General features: G+C 45.7%; 1 long non-coding RNA gene across 1 annotated transcript; it reads right to left on the bottom strand.

The window, feature by feature from the left end:
• Positions 1-9,943: 9,943 nt before the first annotated feature.
• Positions 9,944-12,855, bottom strand: LOC142019879 (uncharacterized). Its single transcript, XR_012647207.1, has 3 exons — positions 12,482-12,855; positions 11,297-11,443; positions 9,944-10,587 (listed from the first exon to the last, which is right to left on the bottom strand). It is a non-coding gene; the product is annotated as an uncharacterized LOC142019879 (long non-coding RNA).
• Positions 12,856-27,060: the final 14,205 nt, after the last annotated feature.

The raw sequence follows: 27,060 nt of genomic DNA, 5'->3' as shown, positions 1-27,060 counted from the left end.
GGCTGCTAATTGCAGGGATGAAAAGTGGGGCCCAATGTAAAAAGTTTGCCCATCCCTGGGCTAGAGATTCTGAGCCTGACCCTCACCAGGTGGAAATCAGCATTTCTGTATTACCTAAGCCTGATGAAGTCTGTGTTGGTGTCCACTGAACTACACCAGTTTACACCATCTCATAATCTGTCCCACTGATACTTCCTCTGGAAGGAGAGAGCTTGAGGAATGTCTCTGAGCATGCATCCTAGGGTGATATCAAGAGTGTATAGCACTCAGGTCACTTTTCCTTGAACAGCTGAGCTAGAAGTAGTAGCTAGAATAGTGGTCTCCAGGGGAGAGTTTTCATTTTAGAAAGAGATACCCTTCCTGGTAATATGTTCCAGTTCCCTCTTCCCCACTAACATCTGCTGCATATTTATAGGTAGCTGACTTAGCCAAAGGGATGATTCCACATATGGTATTGTATTGCTGTCTTACAACCACTCAAACTTGCTGCTCATGTGTCCAATGTGAGCTCCGACCCCTTTCTTGAGGTGGACGGGTAATGATGCACAGCAGCCTAGAACGGCCTGAGATACAAGCAGCCCATACAATAAAAGGACGTGCGAGGGAAAGAGGAATGCAGCACTCAAAGTTCTAATGCTAGCTATAGGAAACCCCCTGAAAGTTATCCCCTTTGTATAAGATATTATGAAACCCTGGATCAATCCATCATGGTTTTGTATTAAGCCCAGATGTAGACCATCTTCTCATCAAAAGCAGAGTGGCTGTAGTTATTAGAGTTTGAAACCAGCTGGCCAACTGTTTTTCCCTGTAGTGTAATAGATCCACTGCTCATTGGAGCGTATGTCCCACAGAATAGGTTTGCAATTTGTAGCCAGCATGCAATAGGCTTCAGCTATAATTTCATAAATCACACTGGAGCCTCTGTTTAAGCATAAATCTTCTGGTGCTCCAGCCTTGTGAGGGACAAAGGAAAGGTCTGAAAGGAGAGTTTGACTATATAAAGCAAAATAGATTGAAAGGCTTTTGTAAAATCCACAAGAGGTCACTGTCTTGGCAGAAATAATCCTCTAAACTTGGCTGAACATGCGTAAGTGATCTTATCTCAACTGCTTTGTTTAGTACGCTTGTGGCCAGGGATGGGTATCCCAGAAGGTGCTTGGATTCTGCAGGGTCAAGTGTATCTCTTGCATAACAAAAGCACAAAAATAAGAACCCATTGGTAACAGACCAGTCAGTTCTAGTGGAACACAAACCTTCCCGCCGTTCAGAGGCACCTGGTGAAAGTTACTCATTATAGGAAATGTAACAATTAATCAGAAAGTCTCAGAGGGATATTGGTGTAAGTACAAACACAAATTTCTCTGCCCCAGATTCGCAGCTAGGCAGAAAGCAGGCTCATGGACGAGCGCTCTCGGCACACAGCGCACATTTAGAAACGTCTGACATACCTGACATTTTTAATGGTTCTTTTATTTGTAGACCGGTGACTAGAGAGGCCTCACATATTTATCTAGCTCTTTTCTAAACTAGATAAATAGCCCTGGTCTTCACAACATCCTCTAGCAAAGAATTCCACAGGTTGATGCTTCACACAATGCACAAATACTTCCTTTCCTTGGTTTGAACCCTATTCATTTCATTTGGTGGCCCCCAGTCTGTGAGTTATGGGAACAAGTATTACTTACTTTCTCCACACCAGTCATGATTTAACAGAGCACTGTAATACGCTGCCTTAGTTGCTTATCTAATACATTCCAGGGAAAGGGAGAAATTCTGGTGGGTAGATTTCCATTAAGTCCACCTTTAAACTATGTAGGTTAAGTATAGCAGGGTGGGAGCGCTTATACATGTTACACATACACGCTTTGAACGTAATCTTCTAGCCACCCTCAATCCTGCTTGCAGACCCACTGATGGGTGGCAGGGGGGAAAGGGGCAGTTTCCCCAGGGATTCCAAGGGACCCAGGACACCCAGCCTCCACTTCTGTGTCAGAGACGGAGGCTGGCACCCCAGCCTTGTTAAATGGCCTTCGGAGCACCACTCCGTGTGGCTCTGAGGACTGGGTGGGGGCAGTGCTGAGGGCTGGCTGCCCTCCATTCTGCCCCTTCCACTCAAGGCTCCCCCCTCTTCAGGACCATGGAGCCACCTCCCACACTCCCCTTGCCCTGGTCCCATGGAAGCTGTCATCTCTCCTTGGGGTGGGGTTGGATGTGCATTACTACTTATTATTTGTTTAGATTTGGACTGGACTTTGAAGTGCCTCAGGCAGAAAACAGCGCAGCCAAAACAACAAGATCAAATTAGCTAGGTGATTTGGGCTGGGTCACTTTCTGCATTGGCCAGCACTTTGGCCCTGATCCTGCAAAACCAAAACACCAGCACCGCTGTGTATATAAGCAGCCCCCATGACTTCGCTGTGACTATTCAGCTGCAGCAAGCTATGGCCAGGTGCACATCTTCGTACAACTGAGATATTTGGCACAAACCTGCGGGGAAACCATCTGACCATACAACCTTTCAGTCAGAACAGCAGGGATCCAACACCATCTTTACAGTCAGAAAATATGACTGAACGACAAGAATTGGACTCGGGTCAGGTAAAATACCTGTTAAGTTGACTGAGGCCATTGAAAGGAAAGCTAGTGTGCATTTTGACAGAGCTGATCAATTATCTTTGCCCTCTTTGTAATCTGTGAACTTTACTTCAAAGCCAGGGGAAACCCTAAAAACCACTAGCTCCTAATCATGTTACAATAAATTTCTTTCTGGCAGCCCTGTACCATGTGGTAATCCTAAAAGCCAGAAGGAGAGAGAAAGAGCCCTGTATACCTTGTACAAAAGCCCTATAACTTAACACTATATAGTAAGTCAAAAAAATATTAAAAGGAGCAATTCCATTGGAAAATGCTGCTTTGTCACCATCAAAACAATCGGATAGCAGGCTTTCACAAATATTTGAATCGAAATGGAATAGTGCATTCCAAGTTTCTCATTTTGTTTGAACTTACCTTTATAATTTTATAAAGTTTTAACATTAAAATAAGCATGTCACTTTTAAAATAAAAAACTTTTTGGTAAAAATAATTTTTATATTCCCCCCGGCCCCTCCAAAAACAAAAAAACCCGCAGAATGTTGGTATCATTTCCTCTATATGCAGTTAAAAAAATTTCTCCTGGGACAGAAGTTTCATTTCCCAACCTGCTCTACTTTTCTATGCAAATTACATTTGTAGTATCAGCTTGCAGGGTTTTACCATACATTTCACATGATGGTTTCCCACCATGCTTTATCAAAATTGGGTTATGAATGTAAATATGCATAATGGAGAGATGCTTGATACCAGATTCCTGATGTAACCTATCAATTTTAACGTTACAATTTGCTAGATCCGTATATCCTATTTTGCTACCCATGCAATTAGAAAAGTGATGTTTAAATCTGTTCATAGTTTTAAATGTGCTGATGAAATCCATTACTGGTGGCCTAAACACAAACAACTGAGAGAGCAACTTAAATTGTAAACAGCCTTGTTTGTCCTCTATGCCTGGCAGGAGGTTGATAGTAGAAAGACACGTAACCATGCCACCTGTTAGTCAGAGCGATTTTGAATCAGGTGTAGCTCCATGGGAAGGAAGATTAGCTTAGGGAAGGGTCTTTTTAAGCAAGGGGAAGCTATCAGCTCTGTCTTCACCCGGCTTTTTCAACTGCTTGACACACAAAAAAAAAAAAAAAAGGAACAAAATCCTTTGTAGAGCTGGAGACTCAAGTCAGAATAAATGAGCATCTTTGACTTGAACACGATGCCTGAAAGTGCTCTTTAGGGTAAGAACCTGTATGCTTTAAGTTTTAGTGGATCAGAACTAGCTCTGTTTTGTTTTTATTTTAATTTAGTACTTTACTTAGATCTCTTTTCACTTCCAATCACTTAAATCTTACCGTTGGCACTTTGCAAACAAGAGTGTTTATTATCATGCTCAATGGCCGTGACCACACTAGCCCCTCCTTGCAGAGGGGCTATGCTAATGTGGCACTTCTGAATATGCAAATGAGGCACTGCTATGAAGATGCAGCATCTCATTAGCACAATGGGAGCCATGCACTCTCCAGAACTGCTGGTTTTTAAATGCATGCCACCTGTGTAGCCAGGGCCCTTGTGCAATGGCCCCGACTTCAAAAGCCCCTTCCTCCCATTTGGTTTTGGGCAGAAGGGGCTTTCAAAACCAGGAGGGTCGTTTCAAAGGGCCCCCAGGTACACACATTTCGAAACCAGCAGTTTCAAAGTGCATGCAGCCGCCTTTATGCTAATGAGGCTGCATCTTCATAGCAGTGCCTCATTAGCATATTCTGAAGTGCCACAGTACCATAGCAGTGTGGCCACAGCCAGTGTAAATAATTGTTACCTGGGGGAAACAATCATTGGGCATCTCTTTTTCCACTGATAGAGGGAACTTACCTGATAAGTCTTCCCTGTGTAAGACTTTTGCATAGGAAGATGGATTTATTTGGGGGTTTGGTCCCATTGAGGCTTGCTGTGCCCTGGAACTGCATCCCCCTAAAGGAGAAGTGGATCAGTGTCTGTATTGCTGGGGAGGGGAGCAGTAACCCCTACTCTGTGCATTGGCTGGGGGACAGCAGAGGATCTGGCCCTGCAGGATAGGGCGGTGGGGAACCCCAGAGACCAAGAAGGAGGAAGTCAGAGGCACGATCAGCACATCGCAGACATCCCAAGGGTTCGTCTGTGACCACATCCCATCACATCGTGTTAAAGTCTTTGTAAGCCACTTTGGCTGTTTTTCCTCCTTTCAGGAGTGAAATGCTAATAATAATCCAGCGAAGCGTGACTTTAAGTTGAAAAAGCTACGGGCTGTGTTAATTCAAGCAGCTCCCTTCTGTCTCCAGAAAGGAGAGGCGCAGGAGGCTTACATATAGGCCAAGGGCACAGCTCTCTTTCCTCTGAGCTTGTGGGCGGCATTGTGGCAGAAGGAAAACTGATGCCCCGTAGATAGAGTTAGGGAACCTAAAGGATAGATTGGCTGAAGAGATGCTCAGGATGGGCTTCCTGCCCAGCTAATGGTTTTCTAGCAGCTATTACGTGGCCTATGAGAGCCATAGGGGTGTGTCTACACTACAGCTGGGAGCAAGTCTCCCAGACCAGGTAGTCAGACTCACTAGCTTGACCAGAGCTAGTGTAAGATAAAAATAGCATAGACATTGTGGCAGTTCAGGCAAGCATCCAGGCTTGGACTGAGGGAGTTCAGGAAGCCTGGTAGTCCAAACATGGGCCTTCGTAGCCACACTGTTCTGTCTTAGCAAGCTAGTGTAACCCCCACACCTACTGGCTGTGGTTCATTGTCCTATGTAGTGGCGCTTAGAGAGGGTCTTTTCTACAGCCTTAACTAATGGGCAGTTGGCTTTCATCTCACATGATAGAGGCTCATGCACTAACCTCCAGAGGTCCCAGGTTCAGTTCCACCTGTTGGTGTTGCACTAGCTCAAGAGGAACTCACCCAGATATACCCATGCTGTAACACATGCTCCAAGCTGTTGACACGCCCAGCGAGACCACAGACTGGCTGGTCTGTAAGAAGAGAGAAACCACCTCAAGGAGGCTGCTGAAATGAACAGTGAAACAGGTTGCAGAAAACTTAAAACTTCTAAATTGAAAAAAGTGGAAAATTTCCAGCCAAAAATCACGTTTTATTTTCCCAATGAAAAATGGAAAGACGGGGAGGGCAGCCGGGCATGTCCTGGAAATGTTTATTTAATCAAAATCCAATTTTGCATCATTTTTTAAAATTCTTTTTTGACCAACTCTAGACAGCGACACTCCAAAGAGACATGCACTACACCTGGGTAAGGGAGATGGAGGGCTCAACAACTGAACACGAAAAGACCGTACAGACGAATAAGTAGGTACTTCTGCACCCAGGTCAAAATACGATATATGTGCACTCCACCTCCCAGTTGCAGAAGGTCTCTAGTGACTATTATTTATGCACCCTGTAATTCCTGTGAATTCTACCAGCCTCCCTCCAGCCCTCCACAGTCCCATGGCCCCCTCCCACCTCCTGAATCCCTGTTCTCCCTTACTGCGCTCTTCCCCATCCATGGTTCCCTATCCCCCACTGCCTTCTGGCTCCCCAAGCTCCCTGCCACCTTTCTGCCCCAGTCTCTCTCTCTTTGCCCAGGGCTCTCCCCTCCTCCCCTGCAGGCTGTGGCTCCAGAGCCTAGGTAGGCAGAGCCCCAGGGCTGTCTCCAGCCCTCAGCCAGGCACAGTTGGACATGCTGGAAGGAGTCCCTGACCACACACCCCATGGCAGGGGGACCTTGCCACTTACTAGAGCTGCACCCCAATTATGCCTCGTTTGCCTCCCCACCTCCCACCTTCATGGTGCTGACGCTGTAGGATTCTCATTTTGTGCTACTTCTGGCTCTCTTTGGGTTGGAGCAGAACCCAGCCCTTATGCAACTTCTCTTGGAGATCGCACTCAGTTTCATCCAAAAATTAAAACACTTGACAGCTTCTAGAATAGCAGTGCATGAGAATAGCTTCAATTAGTTATTGCTTAAGTAGCAACTCCAATAGGGAAAAAACCGCACAAGGGTGAGGTCAGTTCGTTTGATGGAGACCGTTCAACTCATGTGATGCGATCTGGCCCATCATCTTGGTTATGAATGTTTAGAGGAAGAAGAAAAGCGTTGAATTCCCCAGCATCTGAAGCATTTTAGTGTTTGCAAGAATGGGTTTCCCTTGTTCCAGTTCCCTAATCCTTCAGTCTTTTCAAAGTCTAACTCAGACCATCATTTCAGTAATAATTAACCGTGCAGGCTCTGAGTGCTCATAAGTCTTACACGTTCAAGCTCGGCACATAACAAAAGTAATGGCATGAAACAGACCAAACAACAAAATGCATTACACTAAAATAAAAAGCGAGGCAGCAGCTTGCAGGCATCTGAGGGGTTTTCCCTCCACCCCTTCAATTCTGAGCATTCTTCTCTCAGCAAGTATCAGGCATGTTCTTTGCAAACTGTGTTGTGGATTCGAATTGTGCCCACAACAAGCACACACTCAGTAAAAAGGCTCTCTCACATGTTCTGCACTAGCTAACAGGATCTCAGTGTTTTAACTTGGCTCTCATGGGTGGTGGGAGTCATTTTCCTCAACACTAAATGAGGTGCATTGTTATGCTCCAACTTTTTTTTTTTTTTAAACCCACAAAGTTAACTGAAACGTGGAAAATAAAGCTTTTGGAGCGAGGCCTGAAATAAATCAGGACCAGTCAGGGATGACTTACTCCTGGTAACAAACTGAAGGAAGAAGATGCCTCTCACCACAGTTTTCCTTCCCAATGAGAGCACAATTAAGGCACAAGCGTAAAATTTAGGACACTGAACTCAACTTATGCTTAGCCAGTCATAGCCTGCTGGCCCCAGTACAAGTCACTGATTCCCATCTGTGAAATGGGAATAATAGCACTGTCCTGCTGAAGATAGTGATAACCAGTGCCTCAGGCTGTGGTGGTGGCAGTATTTAAATTCCACGTACGGAAAGAATTATATTTTCCCATGCAAGAGCATCTACATTCTACACTGCAAAAATGGGATTTAGAGAGACCTAATCCTGCAAAAATACAAGCACATGCTTAAATTTACACCCAGGTAATCCCACTCGAGTTAAGCACGTGCTTAAGGATAGTCATGCTTAGCTTCTAAATTTCCTGGAATGTACAGGCGCTCTCCTTTCCCCATCCCTCAGTTTCTTTTCCCCATATTTTTCATAGCTGCATAGTCTCTGCTCTGAAATGAGGGCAGATCAAAGGCATTGTCGTGGTGACAAAATGGGCTTTTGCTTGGCTCAGACAGCTGACTACTAATGCAACCGGACTGTACAGATTACAAGTGCGAACCATTACCCACACTGCATTAGCTCTCCAAGACTGTTTTATGGCTATACTAGGTACGCGTGTTAAGCCTGGAAGCCCCTGTCCAAGAGGTCCCATTGCCAACAGGTTGCATTTCCCTCCGTTTGCAAGAGGCAAGTTCTTTTTTGGAGTGCAACCCTTATTCTTTAGTTAATAGAAAGCCTCTCTCATGACTTGCAGGAGATACCAGTGGTGGATAGCTAGTTGCCAGCACCCCAGTTTTTTTTCGGGAAGGAAGCAAGGCAGGCGGGTGACTGCTAGGCCGCAGGCCCCGTGGGATGCATTCCAATGCAAGGGCTTCAGAAATGTTTACGTTGATGAAGATTTACGCAGCGAGGGAGATGGGTTGGGCTGCACCACAGAGACAATGCAGAGCTCACAAGCCAGGCCTGGGGAGCAAAGGTGAACTTTCAAAGCCTCCTTTGCAGCCCTAGCTGGGGGTACCTAACCTACCCATGTGCGAGAGTAGTACCCAGAATTCCCATAGCAACATCGACTGTGACCCCAGCCTGACCCTGACAGGTGGGCTTGTGGGGTGCCCTTCAATCTGTGGCTGTCTCACTCTGTCCCTGCACCACGGGTGTCTAGCCCTGGCCAGATATGGGGCTTTTTTTGTTCCCCCTACACACTCTGTGTTTCTGCTGCAGCAGCATCTGGGGGCCACAGAAGGAGGGAGGCCCCCTCCCCTCACCTTTGCCTTCCACAAGGAGGAACCTGTAGCTAGAGTTTTTGTTTTTTCAGATAGTCACTGAAGGTACCTCTACACTTCTTGGGAGATGGAGGTGGTTCGGGTTGATCTTCTGCAGATCAGTTTCATGTGCCTTATGGGGATGCATGAAGTCAGATTATCAGGGCTTGACAGTCAGCACATGTACTCATTATCACACTGGGTAAGGGAGGTCGATGGAAGAGTTTCTCCCGTTGACTTCTCTCAGTGAGCACAGCCAGATAGGTCAACCCTAGATGAGTTGATTCCAGCTATGCACTTATCAGAGCTGGAATTGCATACCTAGGATTGATTTTTCAGGCCTAGAGTAGACCTGCCTTGAGATCCACTCTAGGCAGTTCTGTGTGTTGTGCTCACACATGGAGGAAAAAGAATCTCATTTGTTTTCTTCTCTGACCAAGATCTACTTGTCTATCCATCCTCAGGCCGCGAGCGTCTGAGGCACAGACTGTGCCTGCCTGAGGGCCTGGGAAGCATGTCACGAATCCTACAGCAGTGGCCCAAGAATTGCTATTGTTAAGAATAGGGAGATGCAATTGTGTCACTAACCTTGCAGGTGACTGGATACGTGTTGGGCACATTATTGGTGGTTGGGTAACACGATATTCCCACCTGAGCCCATTGTTGTAGCTTAATAGAAACCTGTGGGGGAAATAAGCAGAGAAATGAACACGCCTGATCCACGATCTCCAAGAGAAACACTTGGTGGCAATGACAAGACCATGAGAAAGGTTATTAACTTTCAGGATGCTGGATCCTGTCTCCAATGAAGATCGTCATCTCATCTTGCCAGGTCTCTGCTCTGAGCCCAGACATCAAAGCACTCATTGGTTAAAAAGCCCTTCTCAGGAGAAGACGGGTGGGGGTTTAACCGTCAGGGAGACAGGTTAATGCAGAGGATCTCTAGAGGAGTCTGAAAGGACTGGTCTTTCCCCATAGCTTACTGCTGCCTAGATCGGGGGAAAAGGCATGAGTGAGGGCATCACTGGTTCACATCTTTGAGATCAGTTTTCTTTGACGTGCTTCTAAATTAACACCTCACACTGAGGTGTCCGGATACCACAGTGTCATTTGTCATGGAGGGAGGGGAAGTTCAGCCACTTAAGCCAGGCTTGCTGAGGTAATCAGAGTTGGTCTCAGGACAATGTAGCCCCGAACCTATCCTAAGAGTGATGGAGTTGCACAGCTCCACCTCCAGAGAGGCCAATGCCAGAGTGGTGAGAAGAAGGTATCAAAGAGACCAGGAGGGCTCAGTGGAGCAGTGACAACCAAATACATTTTATTACTATGGATTTCATTTGCCAATGAAACAGTCAACGGCGGGTGGACGCAGTCCCACTGAAGACAACTCTATAAATTCAATGTGGCTGTGATTTCAGAGACTGCATTACTGTAGCTCTGGACTCTATGGTAATAGTGCCCAGAGGGATCTGTAAAAAGTGGTGTAGAATTTCAGGAGTGCTCTATGAGAGGCAGTCCCAAACACTGCTGCAATGACAGCAAAAATGGTACGGTGTGGTCGCATCTTGCCAAGCCGTATTAAAATGGTCATTGAACGCATTTCCCATACATAAAGATGTACTTGACCTACGTTGGTATCCCAACAAGAGACAGCCACTATACCTCTGTAGTGGGGTCAATTTCCAGATTTTACAGCGATTCAGTTGCAGGGGCAGGAAAAGGGCTGGAAAAAGCATTCAGTGCCTCAGGAATTCTGAAGCCTTCCCGCCTCTGCTTTCCATTTGTGGTTTGGAATGGAAGATGGGGTGGGCGTGGGGAAGAAGGAGCGTGAAATATTCTTGACGTTCCATAAGTAAAAAAAAAAACCTTGATGAGAATTGCCACTGTCATTTGACTTGGGAGAAGGCTCTTCACGGCTGTTAACCAGTCAGTCCTCAGTCATTAGCACAGCCCACAGGAAGATGTATTTGAGGGCCTAAATGGGGGAGAGGGAATAAGCCATTTGAAAGGAAATGTAGAGGAACAGTTAAACCATTTGACAGACAAATAGAAGGGGTTCCAGCAGGATAGTGAAGCTTATACACAGACCAAACCCTGGAGCTTCTACTGTACTGATCATGTAATAAAGCACTCTAGATTTCTCAGTCATACCCATCAGAGCTACATATGGGCCCAAGCCAAATCCAAGCCCACTTACCTGCCCACTTGCACACCCTCCGAGTATAGAGCCTCTAAGGTTAAAAATCTCTAAGCCCTGGATCACCAGGGACCCATATCTGACCTGTGAAATTTGCATCTCTTTCGGTTTTCCTAAAAATCAGGAAGTTTAAAGATGTTTCAGGAGCTTGGTAGGCACAAATCTATCGTCTCCCTGTGGCTGCTCTGGGACCTCCCTGCATGCCCCCTATCCATCTTCCTTCCACTGCCCTGGTCTCTGGCCACTTCTTCGGGCCATGGAGAAAGGTGAGAAGATGCAAATACATCATCTTGATAGGGGATGGGAGAGCAGGAGAATCTGTACCAGGCAAAGCTATTGTGAAGAATTCGTGTCCAATGTTATTAGATACAGTCTCATCATTCCAGTTTGCCCCAGGAGCAATCAGGACTGAAACGCATGAACTGGAAAGTTCCCATTCAGTTCATTAAAGAAATTAAAAATAGGTGGAGGCTCATCTGATGCTTACCTGAATCTCATTGGTCTACAAAGTGGGCTGGATCTCAGCCAAGGAAGCCTGTACTTGTGAGATATCCTCTATTTCCTGGTCCTGGCTGAGAATACTGTGGGAAAAGCTTTTCTCACAGAACATTGGTGGCTCTATCCCTGGCCCCAACTGTAACCGGAAAACAAAAAAGAAATAGTTGTGACATTTTTCAAGCCTCACAAAGAGTCATCTGGGTATTTACTTTATTCAAACCTGTTTGCTCACTAATGAGTAACAAGTTATTTGGACCAGAGCTAAGAATCTATCTACAAGACTAAAATCAATCCCAACCTTCTGGTTTAAATGACTGAGGACATGGTACATAGAATTGCCTCTTCTCTGTGCCACACACACAGGGATAGTCAATGGGAATCCCCTTTGTGGGACTGTCACCAGCCAATTAATAGCCAAAAATCCCAACCAAACAAAAAGGGTCACGAACTACAGGTTGAACCTCTCTAAATGAGGAACCCTATCACCTGGCAACATCCATAATCCAACATGATTTTAGTTAGCTGGACGACCAAGTACCTTGGCCTTGGCCAAGGTTTCCCATAGTTCCATAGTTTGTTTCCAGCCCCCAGTGCTGGCTCTCGGTGTTCTGTGTTGTTATTTATCCCTAAATGTCCGAGAGCCCAGTGCGCAGCAGAGGCGTTGGTAATGCGTTATCAGTACAGTAGGGTCTCAACATTTGCAAGCGTGCTGGGTTCAGAACCCTTGTGAATGTTGACTTTGTGAATGTGGGGGGTGGGATCGGAGCCCCGGGCAGCAGCAGCACGAGTGTTCCGGGCCTGGGAGCCCCAGGAAAGCAAGGCCACTCGCAAATAATTGAATTCGGAAATGTGTCACTTGAATGGCGAGACCCTACTGTATTAACATTCTCTAGTTCAGCAAATGCTCTCCTTCAGCTCTGGTCAGGTTCTGAGGGTGCCAGATGAATCAGGTTCATCCCACAGTGAAATCTGAGGTTATAAACCCTCTCTATTCTCAAGCCATATTTTCTCTTTCAGGCCTGTAAACTTTCTTCTTGTTCACGACCAACCCCCTGGACCTCTACCCACTGCAGCAGGGCACGTTTCTAGGTCTGTCCTTTCATGCCTTATGGCTGCTCCCTACGTCCAAGCTGATCTGTCTCTACATCCCCAGAGATTTGTTTCTGACCCTCACCTTCCAAGTCTTTGTCATTCGCCAAGCAACTTTGTTTCAAAGCTGAGCGAGCAAAGTAGTTGTTAGTGGGCAAGTTAATGAGTCAGAGTTCCTCAAGAATTCCGGGAAATGCTTCGCTGCTTTTTTAACGAGCAGGAGGTTTTTCTGCTTACTTCCACCGCCAAGCTAGTAAAAAATGGAAAGAAATAAGAAATTCCAGCAGAACCAGGGGTTGGGGGTGGGGGAGGACAACCACCTCATGTCTGAATCGGTGCTCAATGGGAGAAGATAATTAGCCACATACAACTAAAAAAAGAAAAAAAAACCAACCGTTTATGCAGTTTGAGGAATGCATAATTCAAGCATGTTCACCCAAAATGCTTGCTTTTATTAAAAAGGAATGGCTTCACAAAGGCACAACTGTAAGAAAGGTTGTAATTTGCCCAAATAAAACTTAATTTGATCCATGAAATAGCTGTGGTTTATTGTTTCATATACGTGCTATGCATTTTAAATTAATAGGAGTCAATCTAATTGCGAGCCATTTTAGTTGAAGAGCAACTTCGGATTGTTCCCACAATGATCATCATACAGATGCTACTTTGTGCTGGGTCGTAAATCAGGCAAACAGAACGGGATTACGAACACAGGACCAAGAGTAGCCGCAATGAAGAACAAACTAATGAAACAGTCTAGGGAAGCAGAAATGAAATGACTTTTGTAGGATAACCCTTGGTGATCAATATTGTGAGACTGAGACACTTACGTGGCTCTGGTCAGAAAGACCATGGGCCATCTCTGGACAAGTTAGAACTAGAATGTTACAAGGTATCTAAGCAGTTGCCTTTGATCATTTAGGACAGGCCTTTTGAAAGGCACGAGGGCAATCAGCCACTCAAGTCCCATAGAAAGTCAATGGGTGCCATTCAGAGCCTCACTGTTCCCTTGTGCCTCTGAAAATCTCCCCCTAAATACATACAGATCTCTTAAGGAGGATTTCTTACACTTCATCAATTAGGCTGGTGGATGACACATGGGCCTGCCTTTCCAGAGCCAAGACATGCCAGGAATAACGCCGGTCCTCCTATGGTATGAAAGAAGAAAGGGAGCAGTAAAGCAGTCCCCTATTCCTCTTGTTTTCCACTTTATTTTGGGCTCCTCTTACTGGTTTCTCTTTTTACTGCTGCTCACTGCGCCATGTTTCTTTTAACACACTGTGTTAGGAGGGCTCTGAACAAGCACCATAAAACGGTACGAAGCCATTACTGGTGACATCGCAGTCTAACAGTGTTATACTCCTGTGTTATTTCAGATCCAAAATTATTTTTAATAAAGATTTGCATTATGGAAGCAACTAGATGCTACCATTGAGATCAGAACACGGTTCAGCCACATATTCTATAGGTACTTGGGCCTGGATTTCACTAGAAAATTAAGTGCTGCCTATACAATAAATGCATTCCTGTCCAGGACAAAAAATCACAACACAATAACCTTAACTCTGACCCACTGAGTTGTCACTTATATATGGTATGCAAAAGTTTTCTTTGAAAAGATGCTATTAAGTGAGAAATATTTCCAGTTAATAGTGTCATACGAGCTAATGAACACGTTTGTTCATTGTAGGTGTCAGGTGCTCTCTTTTACCATTTTTCATGTGCTGATTTTGTACAGGTGCGTGGACACTGCACCGAGGCATAGTAAGAGACCACAAAGGCTCTGATCAAGCCAACAGATGCCCCAGCACAGACGCTGTGCCCACACCATCACCCTGATATCATCAAACTCAGCTACTTAACAGCAGGGACATGACCCTGTAGACAAACAGTGTTTCTCACTGGAGCATCCCCTTATGCTCCCATGCTGTATTGAAAATGGTTATGAATATAAATATGCATAACTTGGAAGTGCTTTGGACAAAATGCCCCTTGTGACCAAATCGTTTTCAACGTTGTACTTGGCTATTGACTGAAGCTGCATAGCATATCTGTGCATCTTTTGCACAGAAAGAAACTTATTTGGGGGTTTGATACCTTTTGGGGGTTGTGCCCTAAAACTGTACCCTCCAAGATCTGTGGTTAATCAGTGTTAGCATCACTCTGCAGGGGTGGCAGTAACCCCTACTCTGTGTCTTGGCTGGGAGAGACCAGAGGATCAGGCCCAGCAGGACAGGTTTGTGGGGAGCCCCAGGGAGCAAGAAGGCTGGTGTAAGTGGCAAGATCAGCACAGTGGGGAACATCCCAAGGGATCTTCTGTTACTGCACCGCATCACGCATCCTAATGTAGGCTCTGGGCTATCAAACGGTTTTGGTTTGCCTCCCTTTATTAAGTGTAGATACAGGACGCAGATACCCAACCTTACTTGCGTCGCCAACATGCCACTCCAAAGCTGCGTCTACACGTGCACGCTACTTCGAAGTAGCGGCACCAACTTCGAAATAGCGCCCGTCGCGTCTACACGCGTCGGGCGCTATTTCGAAGTTAACTTCGACGTTAGGCAGCGAGACGTCGAAGTCGCTAACCTCATGAGGAGATAGGAATAGCGCCCTACTTCGACGTTCAACGTCGAAGTAGGGACCATGTAGACGATCCGCGTCCCGCAACGTCGAAATTGCTGGGTCCTCCATGGCGGCCATCAGCTGTGGGGTTGAGAGATGCTCTCTCTCCAGCCCCTGCGGGGCTCTATGGTCACCGTGGGCAGCAGCCCTTAGCCCAGGGCTTCTGGCTGCTTCTGCGGCAGCTGGGGATCTATGCTGCAGGCACAGGGTCTGCAACCAGTTGTCAGCTCTGTGTATCTTGTGTTGTTTAGTGCAACTGTGTCTGGGAGGGGCCCTTTAAGGAAGCGGCTTGCTGTTGAGTCCGCCCTGTGACCCTGTCTGCAGCTGTGCCTGGCATCCCTATTTCGATGTGTGCTACTTTGACGTGTAGACGTTCCCTCGCTGCGCCTATTTCGATGTTGGGCTGAGCAACGTCGAAGTTGAACATCGACGTTGCCGGCCCTGGAGGACGTGTAGACGTTATTCATCGAAATAGCCTATTTCGATGTTGGCTGCACGTGTAGACGTAGCCCAAGAAGCAGAAAGCAGATGTAAAACTGGCTTAAGTGGCTAACTAAGAATCCCCTTTGCACCAGGGAATCCTCCAGCCTCATTGGTTTATGCCACCACGCAGTGCAACCCCAAGGGATGGCTGTCGAAATGGCCTCTGGCGGGCCACTGAGATTCATTTGGCTTGAGGATAAAGTAGTAAACATGATGGCATATCAGCACTAATGGTCAACACCTCCCCCTGCCCAACTTAAAACCCACTGAGGCTCTGTAACTATGTACACTAACAGGCCCTAGCTAAAGCTATACCCTAGATAACCATTTCGCTTTACTCTTTAAAAATCCCTTGTATGAGCCATCACTAGCTGCAATGTTTCATATAAGAAAAAAAGAAGTGTGATCGTATTGCTTCAGACAAACCTAATAGCCTGGTTTTCTGTTCGGCTCTAAAAGGAACAACGAGAAAGTACGCAAAGGAGGAGAGGAGGCAATCCAGCCTTGTCGGTCTGACATTGGGTGTTGTAAGCCTCATACCCTAACAAGTTTTTACTGTTGAGGAATAAACCATGGAAAGAGAGATTGTACCCGATGTGTCTCCCTGGTCTGGAATGGTCAGGGCCTGACCAGTTTTGGACAAAAGAATTTGCTGGACCAGGGGAGGTTCCCAAGTCCACAGTACGCATGCTGCCTTGACTTCCCCAGCAGTTGGGCTCCTCGCCCAGCTGCTGTGGGGCTGGATGGACTCTGTCCTCGGCCTATGCTGCTGCAGGGAGTTCTGACGCCACAGCTGCCCCCACTTGGGGCTGCTGGCTCTGTGTGGCTACCTCACATGGAGCTGATGGGGGCAGGAGGACACCAGCTCTGGCCCCAGACTGGGCCCCTGGGACTGCTGGGGCTGCCAGCTCCAGCTTCTCCTCTTGCCCAGGGCTCTCTGGTCCAGGAGCATCCCTGGTCCTGCCAGACCATGGATGTTGCCGGACCAGAGTGAGATTTTAGGAGGTCCAACTAGGTCCAACTTGTAGTCTGAAGACTGAGAGACCCTTACGTAATGTGGCAAAAATGGCACCACCTTTTTTTTTTAGTTCTTAAAACTTTTTTTGCTTTCTCAGTATTAATGTATGTTATGTTCTGTGCTGCAAAAGGAAAAGTTAGAGGCAGGAATGACAAACATCTCTCTCCCTGGAGGTGTCTGCTTCCCCAACGGTCCCTGATGGCGAAAAATATCCATTTTCTTCTGCGACAGTTTGCTTTGTACCAATTGGCAAATCCAGCATATGGAACAGATTTTTAAAAAGGCAGTTTTATTCCACTGAAAGGGAACCCACCAAATAACTATGTTCTGCAAAGGCTACACGTTTTTGCTAAACCACATACAAGTAGAAATATTAACTCAGTATTTCTGATTTCACTGAAAACAGTTTTGTTCTTTCAGTTGGACTTTCCACGGCAGTGCTGAAAACGGAACGCAGATTCTGCGGTCAGATACACACCGAGGATTTATGCCTGGGCAGGCCAGACTGCAGGGCCTGACATACAACACTGTGATAGTTGATGAAAACCAGAATGGGTTCCAAACTGCTTCCTCCCCATCTACACCACAGTTAAATCTTGTTGACCTTAATTCAATGGAACCTGTTGCTTGTACCCATTCACCATAGTAGGTAAGTTTTCCCTAACAAGCTTCCATCTTAAGTTATATTTCCCTGTGTGTGTATTTATTTTACAATTGTTAGTGATTTTTGAAATGATTAGCGTTAATCAGTCTTGGATTGCACCTAACCGTTCCATACGCTCCCTCAGATAGCAGGGATCAAGAAACGACTGGAGACCTTCATGTTGGGAAAGGTAACTCTTAGATATCACCCCAAGGAACTACACAAAAGCTTCTGGAAGACTTGGTAAATAAATACTTACTTTATCATGGGCTCCCGAGGGATTACTGGCCCTAACATTCATCTTGCCAATAAATGGCTAAAACTGTTCTAGATAGATATGGTAAAAAGCCTGTGACAGCCTGAACGGAGGAAGCTGTAAGCCAGGAATTGCATTCAACCCATATCTGTGATAGGCTTTGGAAGTTAATGTTTTTGTATTGGAAGAGACTCTCTGCTGTCGTAGAACAAACAGAACCAACCACATCCTGGCCTTTTAGGCTCAATTCTCAAAAGCCCGCTCTGTAAGCAAGAGGGGGAGAAAGAAGGACAAATTCTGTTCTCTTTCACAGGCACGAAGTTCCTGGTGAAACAGGCAACGGATCTACCAAAGACTCAGAAGAGCTGTGACATGGAGATAGAGCAGTAACATGGAAGAATGTTGGAAATCATGGAATGAAAAGGGAAACAGACTGAAGGTCAGGAAACCTTCCCTGTCTGTGAGGGCTACCAGAATGCAAAAAAGCTCCCAAGAAAAAAAAAAAAAAAAAAGGGTGAAGCCCTATAATTTGAAACGTTTCTGGGACTGGACAGGGCACCAGAAAGATCAATGTAACCATTCTGCACTAGCAGAGAGATGGACTAGGAGTTTCTAGCAGGTTTCTTCCATCTTCAGCCAACATGTCTTGCTTACAAGATAGTCAGAGACCAACAAGTAGTTGCCTAAAGACAAACCTGCTACAAAGAGCGTTACCGAACACAAGAACCAGGGTCACGCAATGAAGCAAACAGGCAAGAGGTTTAAAAACAGAACAAAAAAGTAAGTACTTCTTAACTCAATGCACCATCAACCTATATAACTCATTGTCAGGGGACGTTAATAGTTCAAAAAAGAATTGGGTAAGTTCATGGCCAATAGGTCCATCAGTGGTGGTTTTCCAAAATGGTCAGGATGTTACCCCAGCTCAGGCTATCCCTAACCCTCGGACTGAGCAACAAGGGACGGATTACTCAGTAATGGCCCTTTTCTGTTCATCCCCTCTGAAGCGCCTGGCACTGTATGCTCAGAGGACAGGACACGGGGCCAGATGGACCATTGGTCTGACCTAGTAGGGTTCTTATATTTCTTACTGGTTTTGTAACACATAACTAGGAGCTGAGAGGCACATAACACCACTAGTCTCGCTGAGCATTCCTGGCGTTCCTCCCACCCGCCATACAACAAATTCCCCATCAGTTAGGGGAAGGAGGCACAAACTTCCTTCTCTCCTCTCCACACCTACGTGTTGCTGATGTGCCTGGAGCTACTGCTCTTCTCTGCCGCTGACAAAGGTTGTTGGGTGCCTGGTGGTGGCTATCCTGTTGGTCAGGTCTGGAGAGGATTTCCTTGCCCTGTGCTCTTTGGAAAATAGTTCATCTCTTCCATCTATAGGTGTCGAGGACAGACAAGGTCCTGAGAGTTCCTTCCTGGGTCTCACGCAGTAAGGCAGCCTTGCCGGGGTACCGCTGGACAGGCTGTGGTACTACCAGCATGCCTGCCTCAGTTTACCTTTGTCATCTAGGCAAGGCTAGGCTTTCAGAGTCTGACAGATGCCTACCTGTGAGCACCTACCAGTGATTCGTACCTTTGCACTAGTTCCCTCTCCAGCTCTGTAGTGAAACTATTCACCCTGCCCCAGCAGCAAGCACCCTTTCTTTCAGATGCTGCTTCCCCTCTCCAGCCTAGCGCTTCCCATTTCCTAGGGGCTGCATCCCCAGCTTCCTGCTTGTCCAGTCCCCTCCCTCAGCACTGGGCAGCTCCTTCAGTTCTTCCCTATGGTTCCTCTCTGCTGTCCCTTCCTGATGCTCAGGCCTTGATTCACCCAAGCTCCCCCACCTCCCTCTACAGCTCAAGCACCTTGGGGGCCCAAGCGACCCAGCCATAGGTGCACTGGCCTCTTCCTCTTAAAGGGGCAATGTCCCCCTGCAATGCCCTGAAACAATTCAGGCAGGTGAGATTGCACACCAAGAACGTGCCTGGCCCCACACTAAATGACAGTCAGGAAAAGGCTCAAAGTTTCCCAGCAGGGCAGACAGCAGGCTCACAGAAAGCCTTTCACCATGGTTTCTACAGTCAGTATGCAGCAAGCGTCATACCCAGCACAGCCCATGATCCAAGACACACATATCCCTGCTCTTATCTTTTGCAGTCAGGGAGCCCAGCGCCTTGTGAGGTGAACAGCTTCCAGACCCATCTCAGCACTGACTGCTCAGCAACCAGAGGGGCAGGAGAAACAGCGCAAACAAGGTGCTAGAGGACATCAGCGTTTTACATACCTACATCTGCTCCGAACAGGGCACATGCTGGTCCTTGAAACACCAACTCCCTCCTGGAGCGAGGGCTGCACCGGCTCTCTCGGTATCAGAGAGGAAGGGCATGAAGCAAAACCAGGCTAGTGAAAACCACAGCTGTAGCCCATCTATCACTCCTAGTGATGGACCTGATCCAAACCAGTCAGCCAGCCGCTGACCTTTGGGCAAGGGCCAGAGGTGGGCCTTGGCTGCTGTAATTCATTTCTGCTTAAGTCAGGTGTCTTTTCTGGAACCCACTCACTCGCCGCTGCGTTTGCATGAGGCCTGCTCAGCTCACACCAGAATAAAGCAACCACCATTACTACTTAAGCCATGTCTCAGGTTTTATAAGCCCAACCCTTCCTCCCCTGCATAGAACCAGCATGTTCCTCACAAACCAAAAAGAAACTAGTCTCCTCCAGCAGGAGCAAACCAAATTAGGTACTTGGTCTCCAAGTCAAGCACAAACATCAGCAGAGAACCCCATACTCACGTGAGGGAAGGCCAAACAAGGTTGTTGTAAGAAGGTCAGAAGGAAGCTGGACTTGTATGGAGAAGAGGGAGTAAAGCTGAAGACTCAGGTAACCCAACTATTGCGAACAGGTGGCTGTTGTCTTCTCATTGATAGAGGGGCGCACATGTGGTGGAGCGAAAAGCAGTTCTGCACTTTAAATAAACCGCAGCTGCCTGCATTGGGTTTGTGTGTGTCAGAGGCACTTAGGGAGAAAACTCCCTGTGTGATTGATTGATGGAAAACCCTTTCCCACTATGCGGGGGGAGGGGGAGAGAGATTTGCTGCCAGGCTCTGATTCGAATGCATGTTTTTGGCTTGACAGCCAGTGTCTGAATCTTTGAAAATAACTGAGCTGGGTTAGAAGGCACGGGCACTGAGCAGTCATGTAACTAAAAAAAAAAAAATTGCGCTATACATATCTTGTTAAACTAAAAAGGACCTTGAGAGGTAACTGAGTGCAGGCCCCTGCACTCACAGCAGGTCCCATCAGCACCCCTGACAGAGTTTTCTTTTTAAATTTAACCTGCCCCTGTCCCTTGGACAGCCCCCTCAAGGGCTGAGCTCAAGAGCCCAAGTTTACAAGGCTAATGTTTGCATTGCCGAGCTATCCCTCACCCCTTCCCCCAACACATTGTTCTGCTACCCAACATAAAGTCGGTGTAAAAAACAGGGGCACCTGGATGAGTTAGTGGGTTGGAACTGGGATTCAGAGCTCCTGGGAAGTTCAAAACCAATAGTAAGCTGGGGCTTTTATCATTGGATGGCTGCTTGGTCACCTATGTGAAATGTGTCTGCAGCCCATTCCTTGAAAGCAGCTGTCCAAATCATACAAAAATCCACCATCACAGCAGTTCCAGCTGAGGACATAAGAAGGTGAACAAGCATGGAAACTTGACTGACTCTCCTGCCCTGAAAGCTGGAGGCTCCAAGTGAGCCTGAGGCAGGCTGGCGGACTCACAACCAAACTGAATTAATACAGAAATGGAACATTGGTGAAATAAAAGCAGTGTGACCAAGCTGAGACTATTCTCAGACAATACAAAAACAGCAGCTCCCTCACCTTCTTCAGAGGCCCCAGGAAATATTTTCATCTTTATCTGACTTCTGCAAACCATCTTGTGTAAGCTGAATTTGCTGAAGTTACAAAGCATGACTCACCATGTGACTAGAAGTGAGTTCTGGGTGGTCTGATTGCAAGATCTTTTTAACAGGGCTCTGCCTGAAGCCACAATAAGTGCTGTTGATTTACCATTACCAAGCAACCATCAGGTTCAAAAGTAGTGCAGGGGTTTGCACACCGAGGACTTAACTTACACCCGCCTAGGTTCTAGAATGGGGTTCAATAGCTAATAATGACTAAAAAGTTCAATATATCAAAGGACGTAATGTGGCAGTGAAAACAATGGTTGATGTCTTATGTCACAGCCTCTTCCTGAAACCTAAATCACATTTCGTTTCATGTCAACTGAATTTAACGTCTACATTTTTCATTGAAAAGTAAACACAAAATTAAAAACAAAACCAAATAACAACAAAAAAATCAGGAACACCCCTCTACCCAAATGTAGCCATTCGACTGCACAATGGCAACCTGAACAACACTTAACTTTTTCATGAGAACCTGTACGTGATCCCGGGCAGGAACTAGGTTCAAGGAAAGGTCTTTAATATCGTCAAAGTTACAGCAGAGGAGGGTCTAGGTTGGATATTAGGAAGAACTATTTCCCCAGAAGGGTGGTAAAGCACTGGAACGGGTTACCTAGAGAGGTGGTAGACTCTCCATCCCTAGCAGTTTTGAAGTCCTGGCTGAGATGAGTTGGGGTTGGTCCTGCCTGGGGCAAGGGAAGGATGTGATGACCTCCTGAGATCTCTTCCAGCCCGCGGATTCTATGAGTGAAGGGCAAGATTAAACAGCACAAACAGTGCACAGCAAATGGGATGCCAGAAAGTACTTCTTTTTGATAAAGACCAGATGTTAGTATCTCAAGTAACTAAGTTATAAATACAGTAAACTCTTTCATATCCGGCAGCCCCAGGACCGGATAGTCAAATATTGTGGTGAAGAGAGAGGTATATCTAGCAATGCAGAACACTAAAGAAAAACAAGATGAGATATCAAGAAGCAAACAAAAACGTTTGCAGAGTACTTTATTTATCAACGGTAGTATTGTACACTGTAAACTTGTACTGTACTTGCTGTATTTATTTGCATTTACTTTCACTATCCTGTACTTACGGGAAACGTAACCAAAATTTACTTATGATTAAAATGCTGGTTGTTGGAGAGTTCCAGATGATAGAAGGCCGGATATGACAGAGTTTACTGTAAATGGATTCTGACTCTGCAGTGCTGTCTAGGAACTGATTTACACCGGTTGAAAACAGACGTAACGTTATCAGATCAGAGTGGCAGCAGGGCCAGTGCAGGGGACAATCAGCTTGATGGTTTTCATCTGGCCAATGTCCTGCTAAGCGAGAGGGTAAAGGTTTTCTACAATGCAAATGTAACTCCCACACCTATGGGCTATGGTTCACTGTCCCAAGTAGTAGCACCTAGACCACTTACCCAGAGAAAGGATGGATATCCTCTACAGCTTTAGCCAAGAGAGGCCTGGCTTTTAGCTCAAACTATAGAGGCTGCTGCACTAAGCTCCAGAGGTCTCAGGTTTCAGTCTGCCTGTGGGCAGTTACACAAGGCCAAAGAAAATGGCATTGTAGTTACACCTTAAAGCCCTTGAATTTTAGATGAAACTACAATCATGGGTGAGTGCTTTTCTGCATAATATTAACCTGATCCAACTGGACAATGGGCCTCACCTTGTGGAGGACAAAAAGCAAATGTGGTCAGCTAGCTGGCAGATCTAGAAACTGTATACAGTACCCCACTGTGAATAAAAATGATGGGGCTTTGTCCATAAGTGTTTTCCCAATATCTCTCAAGGTCCAGGCCCAACTGAAGAGTTTGAAAAGGAAAAATATGGAAGCCATCTGCGAGACAAAGACTATGGAGCTGTCACACTTCGACACAGGGAGGATGGAAGTGTGCCCTATGGAATTCTACAAGATAGCAACCTTCATCTTTATTACTTGACAGCGGCCTGCACAGATTTTGAGTCCTGGGTACGTCAGAGATAGAGAAGGGCATGGTGGGACCTGTAGTTTTCACAGGCAGAATTTGGTCACATCAAAGGTGAGGGGTAGAACAAACCGATCAGTTCTACAAAATCTCCTTTGGGCTGGCATTTCGGACTCCTATGTGGGAAAATTTGGGTGCCCTGCTTAAAATGAGGCCATCAGCTATTAAAGTCCTAGACCCAAGCATGGCAAAAAAGAACAAGTTCTATAAATGATAGCACTGCACTTGTTCTCATGACATGAAAGAGCAAATGAATAATGAAAACAGGAAGGGATTGGGCTTATTTTGTTGTTATTACTGTTGTTTGGATTTAAAATATCCCCTGTACTGTTTTATCCAAACCATGAGGAACTGGCTAGTACATATAAATTACAAAATGCACCCCCACTCTGCCCCACGTTCATTGCTCAGACAGACTGAAATGCATGAAGGCTGGCTGGAGTTTTTCGGTGGGTGGGGGTGGGGGGGCGGCATTGAGCGTCCAATTCTCATGGAATTTCAGTGGGATCTGGACTTCTATCTATGAAGGCAAAAAGAACTTTGAAAAAAGGCAAACAGCATAAACGGTGAACTGTAAACTAGACCCTTTTTTGAAGTTAATAATCAAAGTCACTGTTGGAAACGGAGTAAGGGAGACCTGCTCTTTTTTTAAGAGGTGACAATAACAGCCTTTTAAAACACTGCACATGACAGATGTAGATCGTATGGCCTTACGCAACAAAACTATGCAAAAGAATCAACACAATATTTCTAGAGATGGCTTAAAATGATGGTTACATGTTATGATATAATACTGAAAACAATCGTTGTAAGGCTAAGACAGAAAAATAATGCTGTTCCGTGTCAATATTGACACTGCATGACCTCAATCAATCTGGTCCCAATTTAACATCATTTAAAGTGTGATTATAGTTTGCAAATGACTGGAAATGGCACTGTGGCTCGTATCAATCAAGTCTGCTTATTTTACAAGTGAGAAGACCTTTAAACTGCCCAAGTAGTGTAACTACTACTTACCTACTACTTAAATCCTTGTATTCCAAGTGGAGCATAGGTCATCTACAAGTCTCCTCCACTTCACTCTGTCTTCGCAAAAAACTTCTAGCTGACTCCAGGAGTACCCCAGTTGTTGTCCTTCAATCTCAGTAGATCTTCTCCACATTGTCCGAGGTCTTATTCCTCTATGTTTTTCTTGTAGGTTCCATTTGAGAGCTTGATGGACTAACTCCGGATGATGGTTTTCTGAGAGTGTGGCCTAGCCATCCCTACGTTCTTCTCTTGATTTAAATATGCCATAATACCACTATATAAATATGCATTAGGTCCATACCTTGAGTACTATGTGCATTCTGGTTGACTTAAAGCACAAAAAGATAAAAGATAGAAAAAGTACAGGAAAGGCAACAAAAATAATTAGGGACATGGAACAGAAAAACCGGGATTGTTCATCTCTAGAAAAGAGATGATTTAAGGAAGGATACCATCAATAGAGGTTTGTAAGATAATGAATGGTGTGTAGGAAGTGAATAAGGAAATATTTGCCCCTTCACATTACACAGGAGTCACCCAATGAAATATGAGGTAGCAGATTTAAAATAGTTATAAAGAAGTCCTTCTTCACACAATGCAGTCAACCTGTGGAACTCATGCCAGGCGATGTTGTGGAGCTCAAAGTATAGCTAGATTGAAAGAAGAATTAGGTAAATTCATGGAGGATAGGTCTGTTGATGACTAATAGCCGAGATGGTCAGGGACGCATCTTCATGCTCTGAGTCTCCCTACGTCTGACTTCCAGAAGTGGGGACAAGAAGGGATGGATCATTTGATGAATGGACCTTTTCTGTTTGTTCCCTGTCAAGCATCTGTCCCCAGCCACAGTCAGAAGACAGTATATTATGCTCTATGGACCATTACTCTGACCCGGTCTGGTCAGTCTTGTAAACTCACTCACTGATATGAGAACTGGGCAGTACCCTGCCTGGTCTGTGCATCCTCACTCATTATTGCTACCAAAAAAAAATGAATCAGGTTTCCCAAAATCATGGCATTGACTGAAGTTCATAAGATTTCTTTAAAAATATCATAATTTTCAAGGTCTTTTGATGTACTTTCTAGTTTATTAACTTTTCTGGGTCATATTTTCAAGCTTTTCTCTGCAACTGCAAGGGCAAGAAAATGAAATTCTCAATCACAGAACTTCAGGAACTGGTCATAGCAGGAGACTCAGAATAAAATGGCAAGAGGTAGCCACATCAGAAATGAACGATGCAGTTAACAATGGTACTAATAACAAAGCAGGAGTTAGAAAATGCCCAACATTCTTCCATGCTGAGTTAGCTCGGGCGTGCTGAATAAAAACTAGGAAAATCCTATCTGTCATCAAAACAGTAAGCGGATTTTACTCAGAAGTCAAAACTGCACCTCACAATTCCAATGTGATTACAGAACAAACGCTCTGCTCTCTTAGCTTAGTGGCTGAAATATAGACTAGCACTGTGGCAGTCAGAGCTTCCCCCACCCCAACGAACCAATGGGCTTCAAGTAGGGTTATAAAAATGGCTGGAGATCTTGGGTGCCTCCATTTTTGGTGCATGATGATCTCTAATGGGCGCTGAAGAATATTAAGAACAGAAGAATGGCCACACTGAGTCAGACCGAAAGTCCATCTAGCTCAATATTCTGTCCCCCAACAGTGGCCGGGGCCAGGCGCCACAGAAGGACTTAACAGAACAGGTAATCAGCAAGTGATCCACCCCTGCTGCCCATTCCTAGCTTTCAGAATTCCAGGCTGCTCCAAGAAATAGCACATTGGACAGTCCAAAAACGGAGGCTCCCAGAACTGCTTCTCACTTTTTAAAATCTTAGGGTTTTTCCATCAAGAGCTGGAGAGAGACTGAATAGCTACAAGGTCTTGATGTAAATTGAACCTCTCTCATCTGGCACCCTCGGGACCCGACTGATGCCAGATGAGAGAATTTGCTGAACCACAGGAGATCAATACTGTCTAGCACACTACCAACTCTTCCACAGCTTCCTGGACACTTAGAAGACATTTAGGGGTATATTACAGCTAACTAACAGCACAGAACACTGAGAGCCAGGACTGGTGGCTGTAAACAAACTTTATGGGGTCACGGAACACTTGGTCACAGCCAGGAAAAGTGCTCATCTGGCTAACTAAAATCATTCCAGATCACAGATGTTCCTGGATGAGAATTCCGGACTAGAGAGGTTCAACCTGCATTGCAACTGATCCCAACGGATTTAGTTTATTGGGAGAAGGCCTCGGATTATTTTCTGCCCTTTTAAGAAATCCTGACACCCTTGAATTTGTTAAACGTGTGTCTGTATACACACAAACATGCTTCACAATGTCCCAACCAGCCTACTTGTTTTACCAACTGGCATACAGACTAGCACGCAAAACTACATTTTAAAACACATTTTCGTTAATTCTTTTTTCCACCCTCCCCCCCCCCCCCTTGCTCTTGGCCTCCCTTCATTTGAGAAGCATTCAAGACAACTGGAGCCCTCTAGTCAGAAAGGAGCTGAGGTTTTTAAGGGAATTGGCACGGATTTGAGCCGACAATCTTCGCTCTGGAAAATCTAAATTGACTCCAGAATGCCTGAAGAGAGACTGCTCAAAAATGCATTTAAAGTCAGAAAAGTAACTGCTCTTTCCTCTTTGAAGAAGAAAAAAG

This window comes from Carettochelys insculpta, chromosome 12, assembly GCF_033958435.1.
Source record: "Carettochelys insculpta isolate YL-2023 chromosome 12, ASM3395843v1, whole genome shotgun sequence".
Classification (NCBI taxonomy): Eukaryota; Metazoa; Chordata; order Testudines; family Carettochelyidae; genus Carettochelys; species Carettochelys insculpta.
The sequence above is the reverse complement of the archived record's forward strand: the minus strand, read 5'-3'. Positions and strand labels throughout refer to the sequence as shown.